The sequence below is a fragment of the Aplidium turbinatum genome, chromosome 2 (assembly GCF_918807975.1).
Source record: "Aplidium turbinatum chromosome 2, kaAplTurb1.1, whole genome shotgun sequence".
NCBI classification, from domain to species: Eukaryota; Metazoa; Chordata; class Ascidiacea; order Aplousobranchia; family Polyclinidae; genus Aplidium; species Aplidium turbinatum.
The window spans coordinates 53,257,944-53,264,497 of record NC_137473.1 but is presented as its reverse complement, the minus strand read 5'-3'; positions in this window follow the sequence as shown (position 1 = coordinate 53,264,497).

Sequence of the window (6,554 nt, the reverse complement as noted above, 5' to 3'; positions counted from 1 at the left end):
GCTTTAAATCTTTTAAATATAAACGTCGGGTTGGAACCTTAAATACTAAAAGTCATGGTGAGAACGTCTGCGCGACGTTCGAAAGGACGTGGGTTCGACACCGCTCCAGAGCACGTGGCTGTGTCTCGGCAAACACACTTAATGGCAAGCCAAAATAAGGGGAGCAGCTGACTCGAAGACTATATGTCACTTCGCTGCTTCCTGCCGTCTGTTGTATCGCATCTGTGATCGCAGTGTTATGTATGTTATCGCAAAGGGCGCAAATAAAAGCATGATCATTATTATTACTATAATGTAAAAAGATAGAAGCTTCAAGTTTCATTTTGAGTTTCATTCAAGTTTTATTATTCTTTGATGCATTTAAAGCTTCCTTGGCCGTCGTTAAAGTGTTTTAGTCATAATAATATTTAGTCATAATAGATAACAAGTTTCGCTCAGTTTAGCATCCGACTTTGTGAACGAAGAAACTTCTAGAAATCTATAGATCAAGCGGAGCTGGTTCGACTCTCGGAGTGTGCGCTTGAGCAAGGCATTTTAAGGACTGCTCTCCATACAGCGGCATCTAATGGATGAAATAAGTTCCCGGCAACAACACTTCAACAATCGGAAACTTCACTCTGTCAATCTCGGTAACCGGCCCTGCGTCAAAAACCTCTACATGTATGTGAAACTACCAGGAATAACCTATCAGGTTTGGATAAAGATTCAAAACCAACCTAAAAGGCAAAATTGGCTTCAGATTTATTCAAATTCTAAACTGACTTGCAGTCAATGCCACGCGTTGTGCACAATCTATTAGAAACATCTGGAATCAGTTTACAGAAAACAGCGTTCAAAATTGTAATCTGGATCAAAATAAAAGTTAGTGACCAAGTTGTGGCAATTTGGAATCCATACAAATCGTATCTCCACGAAGCCCGTTCTACAATAACGTATTAGAGCGAGTAGCCTATATCATGGTGCAGCAATTGAATGCGTGGATTTGCGTGGATGCGATGTGTGGATTTAAAAAATGTCCAACTGTGTTAAGCGCACACCCCAAGAGTCGAACCAGCCCCGCTTGATCTTGCTCCTTCTTCATTTATGAAGTCAGGCGTTAACCAACAGAGCTGTCGGGACAAAATGCTAAACTCACAATGCTTGATAGCAACACAGTTCATTGGCTGCAGTACCTGGGTGGAATAACTTGATTGGTGACACCTCATACGTAGGAAGATAATAGCAGATGCTTTTTTTTACTTTTTACAAAATTTTGCAGTTAAGCTGAAACATCAAAACTTACCCAGACAGCCACTTTATCTGGTTCCGATCTGGTCAGATGCGTACTCGATCTGATGAAGATCTGGACCAGATAAAGTGGTTGTCAGGGTAACTACTTTCATGACCGAATTTTATGAAAAAATAGCATTTTTCAATCAACTGATGGTTTTTAAGAAATAGATAAAACAATTAGCCTACTCTGGAATAAAACCTCGATGTTTCACTGCAGTCTTTATTGTTAGGCTATCTCAACTTGCACTGAAGAAAAAATGCGTTGCAATTATGCTATATTAAGATAGCTACCGGAAAGCTACTTCTGCAACGTCTTATCCGTTTAACAGATTTCAAGTAGGCGAAGAAATACCGTGCACTTGTTTCGAATAATAGTCAACCCTGCTTTAGATTCACATTTCAACGTTGCCACTACGTGACGATTTTCCTTTGAGGATGTTGAAATCATACCGCCCACCTACAAGTACTGGGAAAAGAGAAACCTATTTCACAACAGAGCACTAAATTGAAACATTTACACTTTCCTCTAAGAGCAGCCTTCTGTAAGTGGTTATAGTCCATTGCTTTGCTCTATTAAAAATATAAATGAAAACGAACATGCTGGAATAGTTTTATAAAACCAGTTTTCCAGTAGTTTTCCAAACAATGATAGCGTGTACTGTAAACACAGATTTTCTAAATTTGTTAAATCATAACGTCCATGGTTCCACTTGCCCAAAAAACATCACAAAACCATTTTCTCTGCCTTAAAGTACTAAATTGCGATGTCCAAATGTTACTTACATCTCTTGCAATCAACCTGCTGCATAGTCAAATGATGAGAGCCATGATTAAACGTTCAAGAGCTAGTGCATTTGTGGAGAGAGCGTTCTCTTTTGTTTCGGCTCAATAGACCAAGGAATGACACAGAGTGAAATGACAATGAAATCTCTGCTGCAAGTAGAAGTAAACCTAGACCTGAGCTGTCGTGAGATGTACGCAGTATTTTCTACGAATAAGGAGTTGCCGGAGTAGATAGTTTCTGGTAAAAAATATGGCATGCGATATGTTATGGTTCGTATAAATGCAAACATTTGTTCAAAAACGTTTGTTTCGTATAAAACTTTAGTTGTTCGTTTGTCCTTATTTTGGAGTCTATGTCGATGGCAACCCTGACTATAACCCTTTTCTCTCATGATTATGAACAATATGCTGCTCTAGAGCGAAATATCTAGGGCTCTTCTTAGGGCTATGGCCTGCGGAACTAAGCTGACTTTTTCTATGCACACTGTGTTTATTTTAGTTAGGGCTACTGTATGCCATTTTCGTTTTTTCCCCGTTATTTGTGTTCTTGTACTTCCATGATAACTTTTTATGTAAGCGTGTTGTGACTCATGTTGTCTGTTCTTACGTGATGAATCACGTGACAATGGAAACTTCTCCAGGTTAATGACGACAACCAGCAGCAAGAAATGCAGGTCACAGACAAACCAGATTGTTGAGAGTGATGCCTCCGGTGAGTATGTTCCCTTGTTAGGCCAGCGCAGGCGGACTATATAAAAAAATTCATACTTGTACAACCACCACAAAATGGCATAGTCTTCACATGGTGTAGAATTTGAAAACAAAGATCCGTCATATCTGTCAGAACGCGAAAATTATTTTATTACATAGACAAGAATACTTAGCAAATATTGCTGCTGTGTTTTTGCAGACTTGGAAAGAGAAAATTTTTAAGATAAAAAAATGTTAACTTATTAGTTCTGATAAAGACATACCACAAGAAGTAAATGAAATATGAAATCGTTTTTTTGGATGCGTCAGATGAACAGCCAGTCTTTAATGCAAAGTCTTTAAAGCCTTTAAACGCTCAAACCATCACCCACAGTCAGAAAAAAACTAAAACGGGTAAAAACGATACAATTATATGAAAGGAATTCCACAAATGCTTGACTTCGTACATGTAGCGTAGCTAGGGGGGGGGGGGGGAGGGGACGGACCGCCCCGGGCGGCACATTCCGGCACATTCCCTAGCTACGCCACTACTTCGCACATGTGCAATTGTATGTACAACAATAACAAATGAATAAATCAAACAAATATAACAAGCGGAAAGGAAAATAAATAATTTCTCTTTCCAATTGTATAAAAAATAAGAAATTTCAAGTTGAAAATTCTCAAAAAAGAAGTATTGTAGGCTTACAAGCCTTTACGTTTAAAAAAAGGCTACTTTTGAAAAAACGAATGTAGGCTACAGGTAGGCTAGATTTAAAATTATTTAAACACTTGCATGAATATCTTTTTTAAACACTTGCATGAAAACACCAAAAAATTTCTAAATCTCAATGGCTTCCACCTCGTATTCCTTAGTTTGTGCAAAAAAGCGAGTATGTCATTCTTACGTTTGACATGATTGTCAAGTCGACACCCCAAGAAGTTTAGTATTTAGTTTTTTCAGTGATGTATTTTTTGGATTGGTGTCAATGCTTTGCGTATATTCCGTCACCACAGATGATGGTCCAAATGATGACAATTTGAACCCATTATTTTCAGCAAAGCTATTTTCTCTTGAAACATATTCTCCACCAATCATACCTTGCTTCAAGAAGTCTTGCGATGCAACAATTTGGTTTAAAACGGGAGCATTCGAGAGAGGAGAACTCATTCCATTGATATCAAGGTAGCCATTTTCTTGTTTCATTTCCGTTTCTTGGGTGTATTTTTGATGTTGAGAATACGTTGTGAAATGATTTCCGTCTTGCTCGCAGCTTAAGGGCTGTGGGTGTTCTGTGGACCAATTGCAGCCGTTGTACGAGTCGTTCATCGGTGCGGCGGGAGGTGTTGGCATAGCTGTGGCATAATTCCTGACTGAGAGCCCACTATCCGTTTGTTGAGATGAGTTTGCTCTTTCGTCTTGTCCAATAGGCTCAAAGTATCTCTGAAGTCCCATGTAATACGATTGTTCCTCAGGTTGAATTGCACTACTAGCTGGCCAAGTTCGATTCATCGAATTAGGATAATACTCTGACATGGGTGGAACATTCTGTGGAACTCTCTGCTGCTGCGTGTACTTTTGATTGTACAGGCTGGCTTGTTGATTGGGGTTAGAGACCAGCGGAGGATTTGAAAGGCTACAAAAGAACCCATTAGAACCATCAACACTTTTCTTGTCTAGCCTTGTGGCTTCCAACCCGGATGCTAATCTTTCCATCATTTCTTGCAATTGAGCAGCAGGCGTTGTACGGACACAGTGATTGGTATACTTGATAGGAAGATTGGCTGCCACTGAAACGAAATAGATGCTCACTGCTCAACGTTCATATGTGTGTACAGATATAAATCTGACATAAATTAACAAAGAAGTTGAAAGAGCAAAAAGTTGAAATGAACACTGTATTTCAAATAAGCGCAATAGCGAGTTTTGCCATTGTTATAAAATTATAACATATAGTTTTCTTAACAGAGGGCCTATTCTAAAAGTAAGCTAAACAAAAAACAATAGGCCTAGATATTTTCTATAGAAGGTAAAGTAAAGGTGAGTCCTATACTTGATCCAAGCATCGGGGCATGAAAAGATAAGGCTCTCATTATACTATGCCTACTGTACTAACGAGAGTAGGGTGGCCAACAGGTCCTTTTCTCGGCCGCCTTTCCTTCAGCAACTACGCCCACCCAATTTATTACACCGCGGGTAGTGAGCCGCGTTTTCAATAACCAGCTTAAGCTGGGAGTCGAACCAAGATTACATGATTGGAAAGCAAGGACCTTATCCGCTGCGCCATCCCACCGCTATTACTATGAAGGACTTAACAAAAAAAAAACATCTCACTTGATATTGTGCCCATCATGGACTGCAAAGCTTTCTCTCCAATTGGTGCTTTTCCGAACCAGACTTCCCCTTGTTTCTGCGCCTTCTTACGAGGCTGCTGAAAAAGGCGCTGCTGTTGGGGATGCAACTTTTCGAGATATCTCTCATAACTTAAAATTGGACACAAACGACCACCCGTTTCGTACATTCGATCTGGCGTCTACAGGAATAACAATCATAATATCATTAATAAAATAGATATGTACCGTCTTTGTCAATTCTGCGCAAATCAATTATTACAGTAGTCTACTTTATAAAGGTAAGGATAATAAGATTTTAAGTTATGTCGTTGAACAATGATTAGAAACAAATCAAGTCTGGAGAGACGTTGGGAAATCACTGCAGAAAACAGGTCGGCTCTGATGCTTTGGCATGAAAACCTTTCTTTGAAGCAAAATGGAGAGTGAGAGAGAGAGAGAGGGAGAGGGAGAAAATTAGCCTACGGTATATTGATTGTTTCGATAGTGCTCAGTTGTAGGAGGAAGGAGCAAAACAAGGCCTAGAAGTAAAACAGAAGCTCATACGAAAAAGAACATCACACAATCAGGAAGGAAGAGGCTTATCAAAATCTTTGAAGAGGTTGGAAGAAGAGCTTTATTTTAATTCAACAACGCATGCAAACAAGATAGATTCTTTTGCAGCAATGCAGGTGGTTAAGTGCTGTTGGCTCACCTGTCGAGAATCTGTTTCCATGGAAACTGCTCTCTCTAGAAATCGACCATTCTTGTCCCTACTTATTTTAAATGAATTTCTTCTCAGTTTGTCTTGTGGTGTTGCTCCTCGCCGATTAAAATGCAACGTAACCTCAAACCAAACCTACAAAAAAACAAAAAATGCAAAATAAAAAGCATTTTACCCAATGGACACCTTCTACAAAACAACCATGCTGCTAACTGCGAAACTCAATCAATTGCAATTATCTAGAAGCTGAACTTGACTGGAACTAATGTGCAACTTTTTCACGATATCATTTTAAGCAAAACAATAGAAAATAGCGTCTGTACGCTGGATAGCAACATCTATGATGGAGAGTCTGTTTATTGTGGCTACATGCTAAATAAATAGGCCTATAGTTGTAAATTTGTCATATCTGTAGAGCAGAGCTACATTAAACCACATGTTTCTTCTTTCTTGCTAGCAAAACACATTTATTTATGAAACATCAATTCTACAATGACTCCAACGCGCATTTAAAAATCAAAACTTGTAATTGGTATCCAAGTAAATTTATTTGCTTCGATAGCAGTAAGCACCATTATATAGACAACAACTAAACAAAGTGAATAAAAAATTCAGAAAATTGGTCAATTTCTAGTTACAAGATTAGACTAAGCATTTACCTTTCGCATCAAGGACTCTGCAGAATCAAGGCCCAATGCTCCAGACTCGTACAATTTCCACATGTGTTCCAGAGATATTGGAATTTTATGGTCTA